Source organism: Amblyomma americanum, chromosome 5 (genome assembly GCF_052857255.1).
Source record: "Amblyomma americanum isolate KBUSLIRL-KWMA chromosome 5, ASM5285725v1, whole genome shotgun sequence".
NCBI lineage: Eukaryota > Metazoa > Arthropoda > Arachnida > Ixodida > Ixodidae > Amblyomma > Amblyomma americanum.
This window is the reverse complement of record NC_135501.1, coordinates 24,770,805-24,798,042: the sequence shown is the minus strand read 5'-3', so window position 1 is coordinate 24,798,042 and position 27,238 is coordinate 24,770,805. Positions and strand designations below refer to the sequence as shown.

Sequence of the window (27,238 nt, the reverse complement as noted above, 5' to 3'; positions counted from 1 at the left end):
TTCGAGCCATCATGCATTGTGAGGGACTTTATACACATCATTGACGGCAAAGAAGTCCGCATCCCGCGTGGAAAGCCGGAACTTTTACCCGATGCGGTGCCAACTTTGCTGCCGAACGCGCCGAGCTATCTGTCAAAGAAAACACCGCTACAGAGGCCACCTAGAAAGAGGAAAAGCACAAGTACATATCCTAATGAAGCGAAAAGACCACAAAGTAATGCTTCCGACGTTAACAAGGAATCGAGGTGTCCGGGCATTGACACTGAGAGTAGCGTGTTGGCGAACGACCAAGACCCTTGTGGGAAACGCATGCAAACGGTGCAGGATTCATAAGTTTGTCAACAGCAGTTAGCTTTAAGGTCACACTTACTGCCACCATCGAACTATTGGACTTCCTGAGTACACAGGGTTTTAAGTATTTAATGACATCGCGCTTGAGTCAGGATCCATTGGAGAACTTTTTCGGTATAGTTAGGCAGTCCTGTGGATCTAACGATCACCCTACACCAACCCAATTTTTGATTGTAGTCAATTGTCTTTCGTTTTACAATCTAGCGAGAGTAGTGAGACCAGGCAACGCCGACAGCAATGAGCCACTTAGTTCCTTGCTGGACGCATATAATGCCAACACTGCAGAGGAAGACATTGACAAACTCATAGAGTCGGGCAATCTCTCATTGGCTGAAGGCAAACTACGCCAAATATCTCCAGATCACAGCGGTTATGTTATTGAAAACAGCGATGACCGGCTAATACACTACATGGCAGGTTATGTAGCGCGCAAGTTCATTGCACGCAATGACTGTGTCGAATGCAAAAACTTGCTTCTACAGGCGCCAAATGAGGAAAGCCAGGACAGTGAGTTTACTGCAATTTGTGACAAAGGAGGGTTGCTCTACCCGTCTCGTGTGCTTTTTTTGATGGTGAGAAGGCTGGAAAACCTTTTCACAACTTTTTTAGTCAGGAAAAGCTGTGCAGTAACAGCATAGTAGATGTTATGGTGCTGGGAAAATCTCAGATTTCATGTGGTGTAGGGTGCAGCCAGCACTCAGAAGCGCTCACAGTCAGCATTCTCAAGTTTTATGTTTTGACAAGGCTGCATTTTTATGTTAAATCAATCAATGAGTCGCGAGAAGCTCGCAGGAAAAAGAAGCTTCATGCTAAGATGGGCAAGTGCTCATAGTCGCGCGGCTAAATGTACTGTGCAAACAAGAAAACACGCATTCCTTTGAGAAATTCAAGAATATGTCTCACACTGTGCATAGTTGGAGCGCTGCAATAAAGGAATGCTTTGTTTTATAAAAGTTATTTTATCTTGTCTTGCATTCATCAGCGTTTATACATCGGCGGCAATTGACCCTTCGTTTTGGTGAAAAAAATGCATGCATCAAAACAACAATTAAAACAGGGGCATGAAATCTAAAGTTCGACGAAAACTCGTCCGGTCAGGTAGAAGATTCATGTAAAAAGGAAAGGAACGCCGACCAAAGGTTGTTAGAAAAAAAGACGTTTCGGCTTCCCTACGGAAGCCTTGATCAGAGTTATCAAGGCTTCCATAGGGAAGCCAGAACGTCTTCTTTTTTAACAACAACCTTTGGTCGGCGTTCCTTTCCTTTTTACAAAACAGAGGCATGCATACCACACATAAAATTATCGCATTCACATATAGTACGCTGTACACACAACGGTCTCTAAGTGAAGCGTTTTTTTTATTCCAATTTCTTGTTGCCCCGCCCCTCTACTAAAACACTTCCGATGGCTCAAGCTGGAGTACACTCGGCCACGTTTGCCGACAGCTTCGAGTTGGCCGCTGGATAACCCCGATGATCGATAGAATGTTTGCTCCTCTCCCTGTACTCAGCCTTTCCTATGGCGGCGATAATACTAGTATGCACTAACGTTGAAATATGGGAGCCGTACCTGCAAAAGAGCACGATCAGCGTTGCGAAGCATTAACGGGGCCGCTCGTCCGCACCACCGCGCTATCGGCTGTTGGCTACTACTACATCTAATTTTCTTGATTCGCCGACAATATCTGTGTACAGCTTCACCTATTTGTAGGACCTGTTTTAAAAGACAGAGCATTGCTTATTTCTCCGACGATTCTATGCACAGCGCGCATCCACGGCGCGGCGCGCCGCATTTCATACAGCCCATGCTCTGGTAGCGCCATCTGGTATCGTCGACACAAGTCGCCTCACCGCTGGCCGCCCCCTGAACCCACTACCCATATTCTAGAGCACTGTAACGCAATGTAACGATTTGGCTACGGATTTGGCTGCCGCTGCCCCCGACTGCACAGTGTTGCCGGACATCGCCTTGTTATGGCTGTCGGCGGAACATTTGGCGCCACCTAACACATATGAGGGAAACTTCTCAATGAGCATTGAAAATGCCCGTGTAGCACCGGAAGTTTCGAGCGTGCTCGAAAATCTCGATGCAGATCGAGCTCAATGAGGATCGAAAGTGCCCGTGTGACAGGGGTATTAGACGCTGACTTCGTTCTTTAGGGACCGAAAATCGGCGACGCTCAACGCATGCTGAAACACCTGTTCCCTTCTAACGGTGAGCCAAGAATTTTTTTTGTGATAGCAATAATGTTATTTGTGGCCTGCATAAAGTCATATATTTGTCTGTGGCTTACTGTGTGTTTAATTCGAATATTTTTGGGCGCATTTTCTCAGACTGACATCTCTTAGTTTTGTTTTTACGCTCGCGCTCGACGAATTTGTGTGGTTGCACTGAACTTTTTAAGCATACGACTGTAATATCGAAGCGCATTGTTAAACAGCTGACCACTCCCTTGCAGGACTTGATGGCATACTGCTGTGTGCCGCGTTGCCGCTCAGATGGGAAAAGGAAGATTCCAGGCATCTCTTTCCACGAGATTCCGGCGGACATGGCGCTACGGAAGCAGTGGTTGAAAGCCATACAGAGGGACAACTGGGTGCCGAACACTACTTCGAATTATTCAAGAGTATGTAGCCGGCACTTCATGGAAACCGACTTTGCGGAGGGCAAGCGGCGCCGTCTCAAGAAAGGTGTAGTGCCCTCCTTGTTTCCGGGATACCCTTCATACATGAAGCCAAGGCAGTTTCAAGAAAGGAATGCAGAAAGCATCAAGAAAAGGGCGTTTCCGAAAACGGAAGAAAAGGAACCTTAGCCGGCTACAAAGCGGCAGAAGTTGCAGGATGGCACAGATGCAGAAATGTCAGAGGACAATTGTCAAGAGGCCAGCCCGTCGGCTTATCCAGAAAGAGATGAACAGGCAAAACCTGAAAATGAAAATGAACCACAGGAGGCTTCAAATAGCACACATGCAAAGGTTTCACACCAAGCAACGCAAGTGAATGTTGGAGTATCTAGCCTACTTGCAACTGAAAGAACAAGATGGAAACGCACAGAAAGGGATCTGAAAAAGCAGGTTGAAAAGCTTCGACGTACAGCTGACCAGTACAAAGCAGAGCTTGAAAAAATGAAATATGATTGCAATTTTGGTGATCTGCAGTACATTCGGGAGCAGGCTGAAGAGAAGCATATTTCAGCTGTGTTTTTATTGGATCAAATTGTGAACTTTCGCCGAAAAAACCAACTTGGACTGAAGACGTAGTGCGATACTGCATCGTACTACGCCACCTGTCAACAAAAGCTTACGAGCACACAAGGAGGGAAATGCTACTGAAGCTACCTAGCAGAAGCACCCTTCTGAATTACCATGGGAGCAGCTCGGGCGAGACAGGTGTCAACCACCTAGTGCAAGCAAGACTGAAGGCTGAATTAGAAAAGCTGGATGCATCCCAATCTAGAACCTGCTCACTAATAGTATTAGAGATGCGGATGAGCCCAAGCTTCAGTATAATAAGCAGCGAGATTGCTTTGTCGGTCAAGTCGACATGGGCATAGCAAGTGCACCTGACAGTGAGCTTGTTTTGGCAAACTCCTTGCTATGCTTTATCATAAACGGGCTCAGCACTACTTATAAGATTCCCGTTTCATACTTTTTTACGAAGGGGCTAAGTGGCTATCAGCTATCAAAGTTGCTTCTCTATGTAATGAAAGAACTAGAAGAAATAGGGTTCCGTGTAGTACGCTTGGTGACAGATAATCATAAAGTCAACGTAAGTGCAATGAAAGAGCTCTGCGGTGGGTTTTTGACCTACAGAATTCAACACCCGTGCAATCCCGACCGAGAACTTTTCCTAAGCTGTGATTACTGCCACATAATGAAAAATGTGCGGTCCCAGTTTCTGTCACGAGACCTCGACAAAGCTGGTGAGGTGTCTTCATCCCACCTAAAGAAACTGTATGAAATGCAGAAAGCATGGATGGTCAAGCCAGTAAGGAAATTGACTAGGAAACATGTCTATCCAAACAATATTGAGAAAATGAATGTTGAGAGGACAGTGGAAGTATTCTCTTCAGATGTTACTTCAGCACTCGAAGTTCTCGTGAAGCAAGCAGGCCATAGCTGCCATCCTGCTTTTGCTGCTGCAGGACCTACAATAACCTTTATGAGAAATGTATATCGATGGTTCATTTTGCATGACACAAGTAACACCGTGCAACATGTCCAGCAGTGCTTTCCGGATGTGAGGCACTACGACAGCCCCGATGATGATCGCCTCGAGTGGCTAGAAGTTACGTTTCCCTTGTACATGGAGGAATTGAAGAGAAATACATCATCTCCTCGTGGATTCCTTACGACTGAAACATATGAAGCGCTGCTGCTCACGACATACTCCACTGTTCATTGTGTCCGCTTCCTTCTCACGAGAGAAAAGTTCGGTTTTGTGCTAACAAGGAAGTTTAGCAGTGATCCCATCGAGTCATTGTTTGGGACACTCAGGCGGTCGGTCGGTTGCAATGCCCAGTTGGATGTCCGTTCTGCGATGTCGGGGCTCGAAAAAGTTTTGAAGACGGGCATCGTAGCTGTGTCGCAGGACAGTAACGTTCTTTGCGCTGAAGAGCCTGGACCATCCAAGGGGTTTTTTTGCTTGAAACTCCACAGGTGTCGAAGAGCTCAGCTGAGCTTCCAAAGCAAGCTGTAAATGTACTAGAAGATCTCAGGCGGCCAAATGTGGCAAAGTTTGCAACATTGCAAGTGTCAGCAACGGTTTATGTTGGTGGATATATTGCCCGTATAGTTAAAGAGCGTATTGAATGTGATAGCTGCAGTGCGATCGTCACCAAACCTTTGACTAAACAGCCACTTCAGATGTTTACTTTTCACCAGGACAGAGGTGGATTGTTTTACCCTTCAGACAACCTGCTTCATGTCCTAGAGACCCTGCGGATATTTGTCCAGACAGCACTTCAAAAATGCCCAACTCTTCACAAACCTTTACAAACGCTCTTAGATGCAGCTGTACCAGCTGTTTCAAAGTCTGGCCTTCTTCACTGCCCCAACATTTAGCACCACCATGATGTCGCTAAGTTGGTGTGCTCAAGATTCATAAAGCCGCTACTCGTGAACTATGCCTTTGCTGCCACTGACAAGAGTGACATCTACAAAACTTTCTTCCAGAAGCCAGTGTCAAGAAAATATGTCAAGTTGTGAACTGATGTTTCACTGTGTTTCCTTTCCATGCTGGGAATAAATTTGTTTCTTGTTTTGCTTAGGAGTAAAAAGAAGTTTGATTTTTCTGTCTGACGTGCACGCAGTGCTTGGGGACCTAAAATGATGCTTTTTATATGTGCGAAGTGCAAGTAGATTGCTTAAGCATGTGCTGTTTATTGTGAACATTCATGCATGCACCCTTCAGCACACGTTCCTGGCAAGAAGCATCCTGTTTGGAACATGAATTATTCGCGGACGCTGATAAATTGCACAGGAAATGCACAGGAAACAGGCGCAACCTGCCTCACAAGCGGCGCGCGACCACCAATTCGCCGCTGAAACTGCATGCGCAGCATGGATGGATGGATGGATGGATGGATGGATGGATGGATGGATGGATGGATGGATGGATGGATGGATGGATGGATGGATGGATGGATGGATGGATGGATGGATGGATGGATGGATGGATGGATGGATGGATGGATGGATGGATGGATGGATGGATGGATGGATGGATGGATGGATGGATGGATGGATGGATGGATGGATGGATGGATGGATGGATGGATGGATGGATGGATGGATGGATGGATGGATGGATGGATGGATGGATGGATGGATGGATGGATGGATGGATGGATGGATGGATGGATGGATGGATGGATGGATGGATGGATGGATGGATGGATGGATGGATGGATGGATGGATGGATGGATGGATGGATGGATGGATGGATGGATGGATGGATGGATGGATGGATGGATGGATGGATGGATGGATGGATGGATGGATGGATGGATGGATGGATGGATGGATGGATGGATGGATGGATGGATGGATGGATGGATGGATGGATGGATGGATGGATGGATGGATGGATGGATGGATGGATGGATGGATGGATGGATGGATGGATGGATGGATGGATGGATGGATGGATGGATGGATGGATGGATGGATGGATGGATGGATGGATGGATGGATGGATGGATGGATGGATACGGCTAAACCCTTTACATCGGGCGGTGGCTCAAGCCACCTAGCCATGTCTTGTGAAATTTTACTCCTGTCTTACTTTTCGCCACCAATCAGATAACCTTCGCTTGGTTACTTCTAACCTCTTAAAATCCACTTTCTCTTCACTATCCCTAAACCCCAATCCCTTGGGTAAGTCAGCCCCGCTGCCTTCCACTGTAGGGTGAAGCCCTTTACAGGAAAGTATCAAGTGTTCAGCCGTTTCCTCCTCCTCTCCGCACGCAATGCACAAAGTGTCTATCTCCTGGTACCTGACTCTATACGTCTTAGTCCGCAAAACTCCAGTCCTGGCCTCAAACAACAAAGAACTTCCCCTACAATTATCATAGATATTTTATTTGACAATTTCCTGTTTAAAGGTCCGGTATGTTTCCAGTGCCGATTTCGTCAGCATCCCTGTTTTCCACAAAGCTCTCTCTGTTTCTTTAACCTTTTTCTTAACCGATAATTGCTGATTTTCCCCCTTACTGCTGTCCAGATATTTGCTTGTCAATTTTCTAGTTCGCTCTCTCCATTTCGTGTCAACATTCTTTATATACAGGTATCTGAAAACTTTCCCAGCCCACCGCTTTTCCTCCATCTTTCTCAATCGTTCCTCAAATGCTATCTTACTGCTAGCCTTTCTGCTCTCGAAAGACGCCCATACCATATCACCCTTTACCCCCTGATTTGGTGTATTGCCATGTGCTCCCAAAGCTAACCTCCCTACTCCCCTTTGCCTAATTTCCAGCAGCACGGCGGTAAGCAGGGGCGGCCATTTTGTTGTTTATCATTGTTTCCAGATTGCCGCTTCGGCGACCTCGCCACTAACTTTGGCCCGGCCATTTAGTAAACAACGCTGTTAGCCACCCTGCGCTGCGGCGGAGATCGTAGCCGTACGGCATGGAGCCGCTCAGATGCAAACGGTAAGCGTTTTCCATCATTCTGCGAGTTGAAACAGCCAACAACGCAGCAAAACGGCATCCTCGTATGCTCTTGTGCAGCTGAAATGCTGCGAGGCGCGGAATCCCTGGTCACTGAGTCGGTCACCGGCAGAACTCGCAGCACTAGGACTACCACAGTTGCCCGACTGAAAACGCATAAGCCACAAAATGGCTGCCCCCATGAACCGTCGCAGTGTAAACAATTATCACGTGATGCAAACTGACCAATGATCGTGGCGGCGGCACAGAACAATAGGAGAAAAGAGTGCCGGTACTCTAAGTCTTTATTTAGTGACTCTAGTGCCAGCCACAGCGCGAGCTCACCTCACGTGACCCACGGCTTGCTTGCTGCGAGCGAGAGATGGCGCTGGCGAGCGTCGCGGCTTCGGCCGTTGCGTGGGTGCGCGGGCTCCCAGGACCCGGTCAAGCAAGCCATCGCCACAGGCTGCCAGCGTCATGAGCTCCGGGACATGAACGTTTGAGTGCAGTGGGGCCGTGCGGGTGCCCAAGGACCTGCGCGTCCTAAACTCCCCTGTGTCTAATAAAGTTTCCACCACCACCACCACCGGGCGCAAGAAAAGAAGCCCCCCACCCCTCTTTTTTTTTTCTTTTCTCCGTCGTTAGTTGCACGTGTCTTGCGCCATGAAAAGCGCCCGCTGCCAAGGAACAGAGAGCAGATGACGGTTTTGGTTCATTTGGCAATAAACGAGGCGTTCCAGGTAAACGAGTCTCCGATGAGTTGAGTATTTGCATTGGGTGCTGGATATACGATAAGCGAATTTCCATCTGTTGCGCTCAAGTAGCACCACTGTTGTGTATTTGGATTTCTCGCACTATCTTTTAGAGCTTGAAGAAAAAATGACTCGGACGGCACCTTGCTGCGAAAAAGAAGCTAGCTAGTCAGTCTAAACTAATTAATCGACTGGGCAGTGCGAAAATGAAAGTTAGGTATGGTTTAATCATGGTTATACCAAAGGTCGAGCAAAAGCATTTTGGCAATGGCCCGGACCAGATTTGGAGGTCGTCATCGTGTCGGGAACGCTCACTTATAGTTTGACGTTCAATATTGTTGGACGCTCGTTATGGTTGGTCCAAATCGGCCAAGGTCAAATTTCGGGGCTGGCCCGGGTCAAATTTAGAGACTGCCACCGTATCGAGCATGTTGAAATTTGGCTGAAAATAGATTTCGGTCCGAATAGGTAAAGGTGAACTTTCGGGTGTGCGATGGGCAACATTTCGGAAACGACCCGGGTCTAATTTTGAGACACCATCGCTTTGGCCATAGGCAAAATATGCTTGTCATCTGACTTAAAGCTGTTGCTATGAGAGCAGAAAGTTGGGCTAGTTGCGATATGCATACTGAAGAAGTTGGGGCGGAAAAACGAGGGCAAGCGAGACAAACTTCTTTGTTTTTCTCGCTTGTCCTCGTTTCCCCGCGCCAACTTGTCCCGTCTGTTGCTATGAGATCGCTAAGTGCGAAGGTCACTTCAATGTCATATACGCACACCGGACTGAAACTCAAATTTTGCCTTGAATAGATACTGCAGAGTAGCCCACACGACTCTCAGCAGTACTGAACCCATTTTACGCGCCTAGGACGCTCCTTCAATTGTTGAAAACGTGGTTACATTTAGCTGGACAGCTGTTCTATTTACATGGAGGGAGAGAGAAACGTCGGGCAAAATTTCATCCCTTTACTCAACAAAACATTGGCTAGTTCGAGCACATACTGTAAACACACTGCACAATTCAAGCATTTGCGATAGACATGGTCGTACACACGGATGCATATCAGAATAAAATGCATTAAAACAGACAGGAATGCCAGCAAAACGATCCGGTATGGAATGTTACTAGCAAAACGGATTTATCTCTTTCAGACACCCATTGAGTTCTTCTATCGAGAAAAATCTGAAATTTTGCATGTTTATTAGGCGATACTGGTAAAATATTCTCCAAACTGTTTTGCTAGCCTGATTCTCGAACGTTAGTATAAAGACCAATCTAGCAAGCCCCGCAAACCCTTCCTGTATTGATAACAGTGTTCATTACCCCCTACATATGTTCGATTTCGTTCATATTGACCAGAATAATGTGACTGCAGTGCGCGCAGCGGTTTAATAGCAGCTTGCTATATTTGTATAAATATGTTTCGGTGCTGTACGCGTGGTTTTTCGCTGAAAAAACTGTGGAGTCGCGCAAAGTTATTCAACTGACTTCAAACATTTGCCACCGCTTGCGAGATCGCATTGTTTTTTCTGCGATAATAGTCAAGCAAAGCAACGCAAGCAGACGACTTTCACTGCACCTTCGGCATCTCCTTAGCCCCCCCCCCCCCCCCCCCCACCCCCCCGTGCCGTTTTCTTTTTCCACACGGAAGAAAAAAAAAAGGCACTGGCGTAGAGTCACGTGGGAGAAGCGAGCACCCGCCACAATTGGTTTGCAGGTCTCCGGCGCCTCTTTCGATTAGAACACCGCGTCGCTCCGTTGCTGCCGCGATCATCTCTCGGACCTCCGTAGGGAGAAGACGTGTTTTTCTTGCCCTCTCCTGTTTACCGGAGCGCTCCCTTCGCGGTATCGAGTCCGCCCGTTCCCGTGTCCCAGAGTTTTTTTTAGTTTTTCTTTTTTTTTTATTTCGCAATAGCCTAGCTCAGGCCCACTCCCCGTGGCCAGCACATCCTCGGTGAATGCGGTCAGCAGCCAGGAAGCAAGCAAACGTGGATGCGCTGAAACCTTTCTAACACCGCCGCCACCGCGGCTACGACGCTACGACAGCATCACACCTGTCACCACCAGCCGTAGCGAAGCAGCCCAAGGCCCAGCCCCGCTCCCAACCAAGCCGAGTACAGCTGACGTCGCGTGTCAACACGATGACACCCAAACATGCCTGGATTCCGGAATCCAAAATCCAGCCATCTCAGAAGCCAAGACGCTGTTGTGGTCGCAGGGCAGTGCGCGCACCCGTGAGCGAACAATGGTGAGCTTGTGTGTTTTTCTCGAACAGACGGGCCTGACGTCCCGTCTGTTCTGCGCCATGTAGTGTTAGGCAGTGACTGAACGCTCCGCTTGTGCTACCTCGGACGCTTAAAACAGCTGGCCGCCCCACACCAGCTGTTGTGTGCAAGTGCTGTGCGCGTGTGTCGCGGTGGTTTCTGTTTGTTGGCGCACGCGCGCAGCCATCCGCATTCCAGGCGGTGCCTAGCGGTGACGACACCACCGACGTCACCGGCGACGTCACGGGCACGCCCCCCCCCCCCCCCCCCCCCTGGAGACGACGCGGCGACCCAGCGCAGCCCGCCGCCTCCTCACCGGCGCCACCCCCGTCTCCCGCCCCGGCGGCCGCGGCGGCTGAATGCGCGCGGCCTGAACAATTGACTTGTAAATAGTGTATATATGCCCTCACCCCTGTCTCTTTCCTGCTATCCCCTCACCTCTTTTGTTTCACTTCTTCAAACTGCCTGCTATCCTATATTTCCGCTACCCCAGCTCAGGTGCCGCCGATTAGTGATGGCAGATGCCGGGGTGAGCAAACATCTTTTACCTTCCTTTTTTTGTTATTTTAAATAAATAATCACTATATATATATATCTCAGAAGCAGACAGCAATGTGCTCCCCGTTTCTGCCGCCACAACAAACCCCGCCCCGGCCGAAGCATTCACAGAGGCAGACTACGAACGTGCTGCTGTCGCCTACGCGGAAAAAAGATCCAGTGCCCCCCCCCCCCCCCCCCCCCCCCCCCTGCCAAGCGGCTCCCCCTCCCGCTGAGCCCGACAGAGTGACAGCGAAGGGGCTAGGCGCCGCAGTACAAAAGCCGGCGAGGAATGCTCCGAGACGCCGCATACAAACCACCGCAGCGGCTCCCCTGGCCTCTGCCGCCCAGCCGTCGGCAGCGCGCTTCACCGCAGCACCACCACAACAGAGGCTGCGTTCCAATACTCTAGACGTCTAACAAGACGTCTAGTGTGACGTCTAGGAAGCAGTCTACATGTCCATGTATTGGAACTTGTCTACTGCTCACGCCGCCTCGCGGCATAATAATGTAACTAAAGCTTATGAACAGTTGTACTACTATTTTTCACAAACTGAGCAATAACGATAATTAAAAACGTGTTTTCAACAAGTTTACACATTTCTTCTGCAATGACCTCGCGCGTAAACCGGACTGGTGGATGTGCCTATCGGTCAGTCTACTTGTAGCAGACGGGGCCGCTCTCCGAAGACGACGCTAAAGAGATATGCGATTATTCTTTTATTATTGATGCTCAACTGTACATGCTCCTCGAACGTGCTCGTCCAGACGGTCCTGTAAACATAAGAAAGAATACGAAAGACTGTAATCAATATGCGCGAAATGCGATACGGCTAATATACACTGCAACAGGAAAACACATACGAGACATTAAACCTGCTGTCTGCCGTACGTGGCACTCGGAGACAGCGAGAGACCTAAATACAGCAGCGATCTTTAATCCTGCAAAGACTAAAATCAATTCGCAACATGCCGGTGTATTTGTTCTGAGAGTGTAAAGATAAAAAAGAATGCACGCGAAAGAGTTGATGCAACTAATACAGCAACAGGAGAACACATTTGTTAACCGTCACGCCAGCCGTCTTAACGCCCGTCGAGGAAACCAACGACAGCGACGAGTATTCTCTAAAATCAAGGTGCTAATTAAGATCCGGCATCGTCAGATGCGTCAGATGCCGGATCACGTAAACAGGCCTACAGCGTCCGCTGCTGTAGCAAAACTCTCAACTGCACGATTTTCTCCTGCGTGATTCACTGCTAGGAATCGCACGTCTACAAAGATTAATTAGCCACTAGTTTGCGTACCAAATAACATAATGTAATGACTCACGTTTTTCCTTTCCTATACTCCGTGTACAGTCCGACGCCCGCAAGAGCCCGACTCGCTCATCCGCGTACATCAGCTCCGCCATCTTTAGACAGCAAGTTAGCCTGCATCGATGTGGACTTCGGCGAAGCAGTCTCATAAGACTGCTTCGCCGAGAAATGGAACGCGTCCCAAGATCGCGGCTGTCCGGCTAGACGTCTAAGTAGCCGTCTACTTGGGAGTATTGGAACGCAGCCAGAGAAAGAAGTCGGGCATCGCCACCGTTCTTTAATATCCCGTGGACAGGATGGCCAACTACCTAAAGCCAACAAGAGACGCCATCGCCGCTCAACTGTCCAAACTACCTGGTGTGAAAGCTGTGCGTGTGAATTTTCGCCGGAACGTCGTCGCCGTGGACACGCACGCATCCGCCGACCTCGACCCACTCCTCAGCATCACCACCATCTGCGACATAAAAGTCCGAGCCAAGGAGGCCGGCGGCAACAGCTGCACCGGTCGAGTGTTTCGCGTGGACCGCGCGCTCTCGGCCGAGGACATCATGTCGGGTATCGAGTGCAAGGTGCCGGTGCTAGCCTGCACGAGAAGCGGAAACGACATCATACTCCGCTTCGCGGGCACCCACCCACCCGAAGAGGTCTCCCTCTTCAAACTGCGCCGCCCCGTCCGCGCCCGACTACCGAGGCCGCTCTAATGCCTGAAGTGCGGTGTCATCGGCCATGCCACTGCTGTGTGTACCGCAAAGCCGAGCTGCCTCCGCTGTGGACGCGACCACCACAAGTCCCGATGTGACTCACCCCGGCCGCGATGCATTAACTGCAACGGCACGCACACATCAACCGAGCCGCGCTGCCCCCGTTGGCAACAAGAACGCAAAGTGGCCGTCCTCCTGGCGTCATCGCATCTGCCCATGTCTCGCCGTGACGCTCGCCGTGCAGTTACTGCAGAACAAACCTCTGCCGCACATTCAGGCAAGACCGCTCCTGCGGAATCAACCAAAAAGGGTCCCCCTGCACCAATACAGCAGGACCTTACGCTTGCTGACGCCCTGCTCAACAGACCAGCAGCAAAAACGGGAAGCAATGCCGACATCGAAGCACACTATGAACCAGCGACGGAAGTTTCTGCGCCTCCAATTGGAAGTGTCACTGCACGCAACTGTGCCCCAGCGCTCCCGCAAACCGCTCGGTCTTTCCACGACGTGGTGGTAGGGAGGAAGCCAGACAGCGCACCTATCGCTCAGCCCGACCAGCGTGATGCTGTCATCGCCGCGCTTGCCGCTGCCGTTCGTGCCCTCATAGAGGAATTGCCCAGCGCATCTCCGGCCCGCCAGTTCTGTGCAGCTGCACTTGCAGCACAGCAATCTCTGAACCATCATGGCTAGAAACAGTCGCGTCAACCGGCCGCGTGTGTTGCAGTGGAACTGCTGCCATCTACGCCGCCGTCAACCTGAGCTAGCAGCCATGCTACCTCTACAAAAGTACGACGTCATCGCGCTACAAGAGACTTACACGCGCGTACTTCCCGGATACTTGGGCTACAGCAGCCCAACCGAGTGCGCGCTGGTGACCTGTGCTGACATTCCTTGCACCGACGCCGCACACCCACCTGGCTCCCCTCGGGCAGCTATATATGTCCGTGCATCTTTTGCGCACCATGTAGTGCCTACTGCAGACCTCACCGGTGGCCCCGTCGAGTGTGTTGCCGTCACAGTGCGACTCAATCAATCAATCAATCAATCAATCACTCAATCAATCAATCAATCAATCACTTTATTTCAGCTTCTTTTACAAAACTGAGGGTGGCAAGAAAAAAGCAGTCATTACGACCGCTTGACAAGCCTCGCCACCCCTACAAAGAGGCAGTTTGGTAGCGACTGTGATGGTTACATACACTTGTAACAACGCAAAGGTACATGGAAAGACAAGGCGTGTAAAATACATGCTCAAAAGGAAATATATTTTTTTTTGAATACGTGCATAAAAAGAAACTTTTTTTTTTTCAAATACATGCATGAAAGGAAACTTTTTTTTTTATTAGCATGGACAAGTAGTATTTCCGCACAACAGAATAAAGGTTTTACACAAAATTTACAGTTCAATGCAATAGAGTTCTATACATGGGTACACATACTGTGGCACCTAGCTTGAAAACACATTTCGAATAGCCGAGACAGACATGCTGTGTAACGTGTCGTAAAATGGCGTGTTCAAGTATTTCGGAAGAATGTATTTTAGTGTGGAAAAGCCATAGTTTGTTCTGCATCGTGGTAATGAATAGATCATACGCGGTCGTGTCACATACGGTGTCCGATGTGGTGTAAGTGTCACAATGCCGGAAAAAAATGCGTCGTCTTCGGCTATTATTTTTTTTAGAACAATGAAAACCTGTAATCGAACATTCTTGTTACGGGTATCATTCTGTATTGCTGGTAGATAGGACGTGTCGGAGCATCATACGGTACATTAGCAATTACGCGAAGTATTCTTTTTTGCAGTACTAGAAGCTTCTGGATCTTGGATGCTGTGGTTTGTCCCCATACAAGGAAGCAATACGATACATAAGAATAAAAGAACGCATAGTACAGATTAAGCTTGGTTTTGGCGGGTAGAATATGTTTATTCCGCGAAATTATCCCAATATATCTGGAAAGGGATAGGCACACTTTGCTTACGTGGGCGTCCCACGACATAGTAGCAGTAAATACCACTCCGAGTAATGTGAAGGTTTCCACGTACTCAATGGGGGCGTTGTCGAAGTAGAGTGGTGGCACACTGCCTATATGCTGCCCCTTCGGATGGAACAATAAAGCTTTAGTTTTTAGTTTGTTTATTTTTAATGAGTTCAAAGATGACCACTGAGATAATGATGACAAAACTGTATTTGCGCTGCTAGTTAGTTCTTTAATGTCAGGTGAGGACAAAAATAGACTGGTGTCGTCAGCATATATGATGTATTTAACTAAATTACTGATGTTGCTTACGTCATTAATATATATGTTGAATAGGAGTGGCCCCAGAAGGCTGCCCTGGGGCACGCCGTTTGTGATTGCTAACAAGTCCGAAGAGCAGTGATTTAAAGCGACATACTGGCGACGAGCACTGAAATACGATTGAATGAGACAGAGGGCGTGGCCACGTATACCGTAGTGGTCGAGTTTTTTAAACAGAGTTTCGTGATTCAGTGTATCGAATGCTTTGCTAAAGTCTACAAAGACGCCTATGGTGAGGTGTTGAGCTTCGAAGTTATTTAATATGTATTCTTTTTGATCAAGCAGAGCATGCTCAGTTGATCTATGCTTGGTGAATCCATACTGACAGTTGGCTATTACACAGTGCTTCTGTAGGAAATTGTAGTATCGTCGATGCATTATTCGCTCTATCCCCTTGTAGAAAAAAGGTAGTACAGATATTGGCCTGTAATTTCCTAGAACGTTTTTATCACCTTTTTTATAAATAACCACAACTTTGGCCACCTGCATGGCAGCGGGAAAACGTCCTGTGCGAAGCGCGGTGTTGTAAATATGTGTGAGGCATGGCACGATCAAAGGTAGCACGTATTTTACAGGTAAACTTTGAATATTACTTGGGTCAAGACTTGTCGTGTTCTTTAAACTTTTGCACACTGAGTAAACCTCAGCTTCCTCGGTTGGTTCAAGAAACATCGATTCGTTTAGCCTGTCGCCCAAAAATCGAGACATACCTGGATTGTACTGACTGCTTCCAACTTCAGTGAAATATTGGTTGAAGGCATTTGCAAGGGACGGCCCAGCTATTTCCTTGCCATGCATAACTAGGCTCGCGAGGTCCTGATGTTGGTTATTTCGATTTAGCAGAACATTTAGGCGTCTCCACTTTTATTTCGGGCGGTCGGAGAGATGCGCATTAAACAAATTATTATTGTAGGCAGTCCTGGATGATTTAATTTCGCTATTTAAGCGGTTCCTTAGCGATTAATAAGTGGCTAACACTGCGGGGGCTCTACTTTTTATGAAAGTCGCGAAGAGCTTATGTTTCTTTTTTACCAGTCGTACCAGGCGAGCAGTCATCCATGGCTTTCGTGCTTTTTTTGAAGGTTTTATCTCAACGATAGGGAAACACTCATCATAAATTGGGAGAAAGAGCCGAAGGAGGTCACTGCATGATTCATCGGGTGTTGTGTGCTGGAAAACAGGATTCCAGTTCACAAGTGAAATACTGTTCCTGAAATGGTCAAGGCGGTTTTGGGAAAGTAGCTGTCGACGGACTTTCAAGGCTGTCTTGGCGAAAGGTTCTTTTTGAAGACGGACGAAGATAGGAAGATGGTCGCTAATGTCTATCGCAATACGACCGACAAATGACGCATCCTCGCGATTGGTGATTAGTAAATCCAAAGAAGAAGAAGAATGTGAGGTAACACGTGTAGGTCCGCGGATTTTATTTTGGAAGCCAGCTGTTTGTATGGTGACTAACATGCGCTCTTGCACTGAACTGCTTGTGCTCATATCTATGTTGAAATCGCCCCCGATGCACGCCAAGAAGTTTTCAGAAAGAAAAGATAACTCGTGTTCAAAGCTGCCAAAAAATTGGCTATATTGCCATGTGGGGGACGATCAACAACGCAAAAAGCTTGACCGCCACACCTAACTGCCAGCATTTCTATGTCGTCGTCACTCAAGCAGTGATCAGATAAAATGTCACAGGAATAGTTTTCTTTGATCAACATTGCTACGCCTCCGCCCCGCTTCGTAGTACGATTAAGAAAAAATGATCTGTACCCGGGAAGATGGATGACGTCAACGTCTGAGCGATACCATGTTTCCGTTAATAGAATGACATCAAAGGGACAGGTTAAGCTGCATAAAAAGTATGTTAGTTGGTCAGCTTCGTTTACGGCCGATTGCATATTCAAATGCATGATTTGGCAGCATTTGTCTTTGTTTTGCGAAAAATATGCGTTGAGCTGTGAAGGTGTGAAAAGTGGCGATTCCTCCATTGGCAATGTTAGAAGAGCCGTTTTCACGTGTGCTGCTTTACGGCGTCCCTAATTCATCTTCGATAAGTCTGCTTGTGTGTAAATGTGAACCACCGAAGAATCGTCAGTTTGGCGGGCTAGAATAGTGCCGTTCCTCGTCCACACATGTTTCCACGAGACCTCCTTCTTTCTCGCAATCGCAGCGCCCAGAAGCCTTTTGTTGTCTGGTGTGAAGTGTTCATTTACATAAATCGGTGGTGAAGTTGGCAAAGAACAATCTACACTGATGTCCTCATTTGTCAGACGTACTTTTTTCGCCTTTTCCAGCACTGCGTCCCGTTTTACACGGGATTTAAATTGAACAACAATGTTTGAATTATTAGGGTCACGAGTCGGCACTCGATGGCAACACGCTACGTCCGACTCAGTGATAGGTTCATGAATAGCATCTCCAAGGTTTGTAACAAGATTAAGAACATTCTCCTCGTCTTGCTTCAGGACACCTTTAATTTCAATGTTCGACCTTCGTGAATACTGTTCCGCATGATTAAGCTTTCTCTCGAGCTCCTTTGTCTGTTTTTCCAGAGCAGCACACGCCACGCTCAATTCGTTGGTTATTTGCTCCAACTTTGCGTTCTTTTCCTTTTCATTTTTTAGTTCCCTTTTTAGGTCCTCAATTTCAGCATGCGCGTGGTCAATGCTCTTAATCATCTCAGTTTGCTCATTGCGAACTATTCGGATTTCATTGCGTAGGTTTCGTTCGACAGATTCTCGTGACGCTTTCAGTTCCTGCTTTATCTCTTCTTTCAACTTTGACAGATCGGCTCGCATTTCATCCTTTACTTTTGCCGCGTCTTTTGACATTTTCAGAACAACAGGGCACACACCAGTTGGCAGCAGCGGCGACGGACAAGAAATGCAAAAAATTTCGATGTGTAAATGCCAAGCACTAACCTGCGGAACCGGGCAAACGGAGCGTTAGGCGTTGTTTTCCGTGCGTCGTCGCTACTGCCAAAACTGACACCACCGTTGCAAGTGTCTATGTGCGGCCTGGAAATCCATGGGACGCACGGTTCATCGTTCGTCTCACTCAACGACTCAAGCAAAGCCTACTCATTTCTGGTGACTTCAACTGTCGCCGTGTAGAGTGGGGTTTCCGCACCTCATCCAGACAGGGATGTGACATGCTAGACGCTATTCGCGCTGCAGGACTGAACCTGTTGAACACAGGTAGTCCAACGTTTGTGCGTCTGAGCTGCACTCCTACAGCTATCGACCTCAGCGTGGCTTCCCCAGATTGTGCCAACGACTGGTCTACGCACCCCGACACTGCAGGATCAGACCACCTGCCTATTGACATCTTGCCACGAACTGAACGCCCTGCGGACAAAGTGACATACAGTGTAGTGCAGTGGTCGCGCTTCCGCGAGCTATGTGAGGAAAATCCATGTGAACCACATAGCTTCTTCGATCACATTGCCGCCTGTGCGAGTGGTGCCACAATACGTTGTGCTGTGCTCCCTGGAACACCTGTGCCAGACATAAAACTCTGTAACCTGCGTGCTGCGCGTCGAAGGGCTCAACGTCGTGCACGGCGCACGAACAAGCCCGCGCACTGGACTATCTACAAGCGTCTGGACGCTGCGTGCCTGCGTCACGCCAAACGGCTGCGTCGTCGCAGCTGGATTTCAGTGTGTCGTGCCATGGACGAACCCCGTGCTCAGGCTCGCGGCTGGCGGATTCTTTCATCAATGCTGCACTCCAAAGCACCACGCTCCCCTGCCCTTTCCATAGCGGTGGCTAAAGGGATGGATGCTCTTGCGCTGGCCGACCTCCTCGCTGAACACTTTGTCCCCACTCTGGGGAGTGACACGCCCATCGCCTCCATCTTTTCTGTTTTTCCATTCGTACCTTTCGTACGGTTCTCGCGCGAATTTCATGCCCTGTGCACTGAGCCTTTCACAGCGCACGAGCTGGATATCGCGCTCGAACACAAGCGCAAGCGGCGAAGTGCCCCAGGTTCAGATCAAGTCACTCACCAGATGCTGAGGAATTTAAATAGTAACCAACGTCAGCGCCTGCTTGAAGCATACAATGAAGTATTTGCAACCGGAGATGTCCCCCAGTCCTGGCGCACTGCCATCGTTATTCCTGTCCTGAAGCCGGGGAAGCCTTCTGCAAACATCAACTCTTACAGGCCGATATCTCTCACCTCAGCCCCAGGGAAAACGATGGAATATATGGCACTGAAGCGGCTTCAATGGATGGAGGACGTGAGAGGTGCACTGGCACCAGAACAAAGCGGATTCCGCCATTCCCGATGCACCGCCGACTGCATAGCGGAAATATCGGCCTTCTTAGAGGAAGCAAAATATAAGAAGCAGGCTGCCTACCTCGTCCTCCTCGACATTCAGAGCGCTTTTGACTCGCTCGCCCACGCATCTATACTTGATGCTCTGGTAAACATAGGCGTGGCTGAGAATTTATGCCGATATGTCAAATCGTTTCTCTCAGGCAGAACAATGCGTGTGAAAGTTGGTGACTCGCTCAGCACACCCCGCCACATCACCAAGGGCGTTCCGCAGGGCAGTGTTCTTAGTCCCTTCTTGTTTAACATCGTGCTGGCTAACATCCCGGACATTATCCCTCGTTCCCCTCTCTATCAGGTGCGCGCGTCAGCATATATGCTGACGACATAGCCCTCTACTGCAGTGGCCCCACACTGTCTGGACGCACAGTTAGAGCGCAGATGCAACATGCACTAGAATGTGTCGGAGATTATCTCTCCACCGTGGGGCTCAGCTTGTCAACTTCCAAAACAGAGGCCCTCGTGTTCCACCCTCGTCCTGCTGCACAGAAACTTATACCGAACCTGCAGCTAAGAGGTGTCCCCGTTCCGTGCAAAAAAAGTGTCCGCTATCTTGGCCTCGTTATCGACGCGCAGCTCACCTGGCGGCCAGCTGTGGCTAAACTGCGGAAAGAGGCGCGCCAAGTGGCCGATGTGGCTAACCGACTACAAGCCAAAGGAGAAGGCTGCTCCCCAGAGCTGGCATACCGGTTCTACAACGGGATAGCGGTACCTAAATTCCTGTACGCTCTACCGCTTGTCGACCTGCGCCCCAGCCTGTGGCGCGCCATCGACGTAGGCCAACGCGCAGCGATCCGCCGCTTTATGCGCCTGCCGCGCTGGTCGCAAGTACCTGCCACCTACGCAGAAGCCGCCACATGGCCGATCTCTCTCCGGGCACAGCTAACAGCTCTCAACACGATCGAGCGCATGCAAAGAGCTCCGGGAACTTCGCAACTCCTCGGCCGACTGTCCGAAGCACGCCACTCGCACATGGGCTGTGCAGCTCAGCTGTTTGGCGCGCACATCGCCCGACCGCCCTCAAGCTGCAGCCCGGCACTTCCGCCCACCTGCGCGCCCCGCTCAGCATCCAGACCTTCATCCCAGGCGTGCGATCCAAGAAAAACACACCCGTCTGCGCGCTACAGCAAGAAACCGCTGCGCTTCTCCACGAGGATTGCAGACTGGCGATGCTCAACAAGGAAGTTCTTAGGGAATGGAATGTCTCACCTACAGTTAGACGGGTTTTAGGCCATCTTGGTGATGGCAAGGCTTTCTCAAAGCTGGATGCCAGGGCTGGACTTCATGAAATCTGTCTTTCGCGACAATTGTCACGAACTGACTAAATTCATTGTGCCTGCTGCTCATTGCTGCTACTGTTAACTACTGTTTCAAATAACATCTGCCCCAGTATTCTTTCAAAAAGAAATGGCAAGAATATTCGAAAACCGATCGTCAATTTGACGACATTCAGGTTTTTTTGGGAAAGAAAGAAGAGCATGATCATAAGTTGCTGAAGTTATGGATCATGTGGGCAACATGGGTGTAAAGAGAATGTAAAGCTAAACAAAAACAAACATTGTTTTGGACATCACTAAGTAGAATTCCTAGACATAGTTCAGAGTGAAAAAGGTACCGTATCTACTCTCATATAGGTAGACTTATTTTTTTCAGAAATGTTACCCACAATTAGCTGTCGAGCTATATTCGTGACCAAAGAAGCTTGACCTATATTCGTGACCAAAATGAGCAAAAGCAGCGTGTTAATGCAGTCTTATTGCCGTTCAAGCAGCGCCGGCTACACTGGGACTATACTTGTGTTCACAGTAAATACACACTCAAAAAATGAAGAAAAAATCAGCGTTGCCAAGTTTAATGAAAACGTTTGGAACTACTTTGAATGCTGTCGACTGTATTCAAGACGGCCATGCCGACGAGCAAACGATAGAGCTGTGGAGGTGTGGCCTCTCAGTCGAAAATAACAGCGAATTGCAGTGTGGACCCGCATCGCTCTTTCACTTATTTTTGTGGTCTTATTGTGGTAGACAGCTTAGAAAGCAGTCTATTTTGGCGTTTAAATAGGTACGAAAGCCAGTGTATTGTAGTTTATAGAAGAGGTCGGGATCAAAACAAACACTCCGACATGTCGAAGCCGCAGTCGCGCATAACACAAATATTAAAAATGGAAAATTTGCGACAGTTAAAATCCAGCAAAAGCACTAGTGCAATTAAAAGAATCACTGGTTTAACTAATTCATAAAGGTGACGGTAACGTCCGCTTTCAGGTTGTGTACTTTGCAGGCTTCGTACAGGGCTCGTATACCAGTCACTCGGAATACCCGTCTTTGTGTCTGTTGTTTCCCTCTGCGCCTCCGTTTTGCCACCGCATTCGCAGTTGTGCACTTGAGCGACATGTCACATCGACAAAGATGCACTGCCAACTTCAAGCGACAAGCGATTCTTTCTTGCAGAGAACTCGAATAGTTCCACTCAGCGTGAATTCGACATAAATGAAAAGTTGATTAGGGGTTGGCGGAAACAGCGGGTCCGACTGTTTGTTTGTAATGGGCGGCGTTGTGCTTTTCGCGGGCCAGCAACCGGGAGGTATGAAGCTCAAGAAAAGGAACTGAGGCTTTATGTGGAAGAGGAGCGTGTGAAGGGTCTCCAGGTGTCATGCGATGACATACAAACGAAGGCTTTCATGACCCAGACAACATCGCCACAATGAAAGTCATGCCAGTGTCTCAAGGTGCCGCAGGCATTCGTCGACTTCTGGGCCTCGTTAACTGCACTGGATGCTTCCTACCTCGTATATCAAAAGCAAAAGCACAGATCCGAGCTTTGCTGCTGGACTAAAGTCAAGAGGCACACCAAGACTAACTGTGGCAAGAGCATAGAACCAACAATGCCTTTGCAAGGGACTAAAAACCACCCTCAACAATCTGCCTTTGCCAAGCTTAAGAAACTGCTCTGCTCATACTTGGTACTACACTGGGATCAAGACGAAAGTATCAGCCGAAGGAAGCTCCTTCGGTCTTGGTGCCATCCTGTAACTGAAGCAGCCTTGCCATGAGTGTCCGTGAGTTTTTCCATCACTCACAACAGCAAAACGTTGGCACAATCAGACAGAGACGGAGGCTTCGGCAGCAGGCTAGCCAGTGCTTCGCATTGATGAGTATGTCTGTGGTCTACATTTCTTCCTTGAGATGGACCACCAGCTACAACTGGTAAGAATGGGAGCATGGATGTCTGCTTGTTACCTCCGCAGATTCAGCGGTTCTGTCTGAAGCTGAGGCACTTCCAGTGCCAGGTGCCATATGTACCCAGCAAGGTGTTAGCCACTGTGGACATGCTCCGATGTGCGCTACTGGATGGCACACTGCCCTGGCAAGCTGATCTTGTTGAGCTCATGAAAGGACTCTTTGCACACTCGTAGGTTTTTCCTCCACTCGCTAAGACGAACGTGCAACCTTCTGCTCGAGTATTGCACCAAAGGTTGGACTAGCAGACGATACTGCTTCACATTTAAGAATTACTGGACACATCATGGAAACCTCAGTGTTTTCGACGGCCACTTCTCAAAGGAGCCCTCATTGCAATGTCAATGGCCGTTCATCATTCCATACGGATCTCATTCATGACGAGCATCAAGGTATTAACCAATGCAAAGCCATTGCTCAAGATTCAGTGTGGTGACCTATAGTCAAGAGGCACACCAAGACTAACTGTGGCAAGAGCATAGAACCAACAATGCCTTAGAGTTCAAGCCTTCCCCAGCTGGAGGTGGGAGTTGACCTCTTCCAATCTTCCCTGAAGTCGCTAGTCAGCACTCTACTACAACACCGGCAGTTATCGCAGCCATCAAGAGCGTTTGCCGGCCATGGGATCCCAGAGGTGGCCCACAGCGACAATGGTCCATAATCCTCATCCGACGTCGTCTTTACCTTTGCACATCCTTTAAGGCTTTAGGCATATCACCAGCAGCCCAAGATTCCCACAGTCAAAAGCTGAGGTGGACAGGATGGCGTGGACCGTCAAGGCGGACAATGTTTTCCTCGCACTGCTTGTCTACCATAAAATTCCTGGCGTCAGTGAACTAAGCACAGCACAGCTTCTCATAGGCAGACGCACACCAGAGTTCCTAAGACATTAAGCAGCTTGAACCAGGCTGGCCACTGTCTAAGTCTTTTAATCTGAGCGATCAAGCTAATAGGAAAAGGAATTCACCTCAGGTACAGTGCCCACTTAAGACGAGTGGGCAAGTTCGGGTGCATAGCAGATAACCCTGCGATGGTTCTGGGACCAGTTCAACATCCCCCAGCCGTATGTAGTGGAGGACCTGAATAAAGTTCTTCAATGCTACAGGTTATTCCTCATCCCACTGTTCAATGTCCCAATGTCCGAGGGTCCTGCCAAACGTGTTACTGGAATGAACCCGAGAGGAAGCCATCAAGGAGTGAGACTAATACAGCAGGGATGCAAGTAGTTCTTGGCCCAACTTCATGGCTTCACCCCCGTCACAACCTTCAAGTTCACCCTTTTGAGTGTCAAGATTTAGACAACTGATTTGGAGGCCTATAAGACTGAACTTGTGCTTGTGTAGTGCTGAGCATAGAGTGCATTTTTGTTCCTTTCTTAAACAAGGGGGGATGTAGTGTGTGTTGCACTAGGTGGCCTCACTGCTTTCTCGGCTACATATGTCATGTGCAATAAAGCTTTGGGCCTTTTCCCCGCTAACCAGCACGGTGTGTGGTTCATGCTTGTGGAAGCACATCCCCTACAGTCACATCACAAGATGCAGAAGAGCGAAAGCACAAGTGCTCCAGTCACACAGGGGGCAGGCAAAGCAATGAAGCTGAGTCACAGCGTCACTGCATCCAAAAATTCATCCGGACACTCATTCAACCACTGGAGAGGAACTGGATGTCTGCTTCATCCTTCAGATAGCAAAAAATGCAGTCAAGCCTTGCTAGAACAAAATGGTTTATGATGAAATGATGGATTTAATATAGCAATGGCGTTGAACCCTCTTTGAACCAGCCATAGGAATCCACGTATCTGGCGCCAATTCTTTTACTAAGTGAACATTTCCTACCATTGCACACTGTAGTCCATTGCGGTTGCCTAGCAGTTATGGTGCTCGGCTGCCGACTCGAAAGGCGTGGGTTTGACCCCGGTCGCAACGGTCGAATTTCGATGGAGGCGAAATTCTAGAGGTTCGTGTGCTGTGCGATGTCAGTGCACGTTAATGAAGCCCAGGGGGTAGAAATTTCCGGATACCTTCACGACGGCAGCCCTCATAGCCTTAGTCGCTTCGGGACAAACTCACAGCAAACAAAACGATTGCCCATTGTGTTGAAAAGCATTTGTAATACATACGGAACCTGGTATAGTGGCAACGACATTTGTGAAAGCGTATTGCAAAGTTCTGTGCATGCTATGGCTGCATGAAAATATTCACCTTGTGCTAACACACAGCATTACACGGTTGTGAGGCACTGCTATTTTAGATAAATATGTGGCCGCACTACACATTTAAAAGCCAGTTTGTCATTCACAGGGACACAGCTTAGAGGTTTCACAGATTCTTCATATCATTACCAACTATTTTTTCCTTTTATATAGTTCTGGCTCACCAATGCCTGGCATAATGAAGTAGGCCAACAGTTTAATGGATGTGAATAATGCATGCCACGAGGGGTTTGTCATGAAGGTACACATTGGATATAAGTGACGCCAACGAGGAAAGCGTTCAATTAATTTAAGCCACACCAATGGCAAATTCAATGAAGTCTAAATGGAAAAATGCCTCGGTGCTGGCTAATGTCAGTGAGCACCTACTTGATGCTGCAGACTCCACAAAGCAGATGCAGCTCAGAAACACATCAGGAACAGGTCTCACTGCCACCAAGTTACTCATCAAAACCTTGCAATCCCTGCACTGCCCATTGCTGTAAGTACTGCAGGCTGCAGTGCAGGTCCTATGGCCTGCAGTACTCACAGCAGTCCCCATGCCGGTGGCCGTTGGATCCGCACTGATGGCACTGGTGGATGATATACCTGGCAGGTGCATCTGAGAACAGTGCCAGGATGCCCGCTCCATAGAATTTTGTGAGGCCCCTGACGAAGACCTCCGCCAGCTCCTCGATACCTTCGCCAGCTGACAGGTGATAGCCATCAGCGGCGAAAAGGTGCCTCTTGGGTGCCTTCATTGCATCCAGGAAGCGATGCTGAAAACAAAATGAGATACGTTGATAAATAAGGCAGCTTGAGCAAGCATGACGTCCTAACAGCATAGAGCTACAATAAGTATTTCGGCTTTCTGGCACAGCTTTCCTGTAAACAATGCATAAAGAAGGCAGAAAGAATGCATCCACACAAATGCAGTGCTCAATGAGAACCAAATTACAATGCCGTAATTAATCTATGGCAGGTAACCAGGCACACACACACACAAGGATAAGAACAGACCCGGATGTCCCCCTGCGCTAGGAGTGTTTTCTGGCAAGACACTGACATATATTGATACCTTTATCGCCTCCTACTGCAGTCTTCTCAGCTTCTATAGTTTCCTACTTCTGTTTTTGAGAATGAGTCTGAGCCAAGGCATGAACCCACTGGAGCTACAATGCGCAACCAAGTCCTACATGGCCAGTTTTTATCCTGCTAGCATGCCACGCGAGTCTTTCATTATGACGCCACCCAGCCTGTCTAACACACTACTTGCTGCAAAAGAAAGGTTTACAACACACCGCACCTTCTACGCAATAAGGAACCTTAAGGCAGGACCCGGCTTTTAAATCAGAAAAAATCGGGTAACCTCCACAACGTGGGCAAGGCTCTGGAGGTTCCCGCAACTCAGATAAAGGCCTCCGCCATCTTCTCAAGACTGCGAAAGTGGCTGAAGTTTCAGTGTATGTAGCGAAGCATAGGGCCAACATTTAGAGTTTATGAAGCATGTTTGCTTCCCTTAAAAAGCTAAAAACATCTGGCATATCGACCAGTGTATCTGCACCTAAAATCACGGCTGGAGGAAAAGGAATGTGTTCTTTATAAAATGGGGTACAATATTTTTTCCCAGTCATTAAAGTTTTGTGCATGAAAATAAAATGTGGTTTGCTGTAAGCTCATCTCCGCATTTTCTGCAAACAGGTTTCTCTTCGCTTGGCAGTAGGAAGTTATGTGTGAGATGTGCATGTCCTATACGAATGACAGCAGATAGCCACTTCCTCAAGACCTTTCAGGCAGGTGCAAGACTTCCATTCATCTAAAACTGGCATAGCAAAGTGAAGTTTGTTATTTGCTTCAATTTTCATTAAAGGGGATATGTGCGTTTTTATTTCCCTGCCACGAGCATTTCCCTGCCTTGAGCTGTGGCTATTTTGTGTTGCGTATGATGTCGCTAAGAAGCGGAGATATTACATTTTTAAATTAAAGAGCCGAAAGTACACACAGTACACTTTCACCACTGCACTTCCAACATAAACAAGTCTTCCAGCCATCCATATAAAAGTCCGTGAACCATTGTATTTTTCTTTGAGTACAAGAAATTCTTCTATAACCTG

The 27,238-nt window shown here is 48.4% G+C and overlaps 2 pseudogenes; both read right to left on the bottom strand.

Annotated features, from left to right (window-relative positions):
* Window positions 1-6,621: 6,621 nt before the first annotated feature.
* Window positions 6,622-27,238, bottom strand: part of LOC144132338 (uncharacterized) — a 50,286-nt pseudogene continuing 29,669 nt past the window's right edge.
* On the bottom strand, window positions 14,140-25,686 carry LOC144133601 (uncharacterized; annotated as a pseudogene).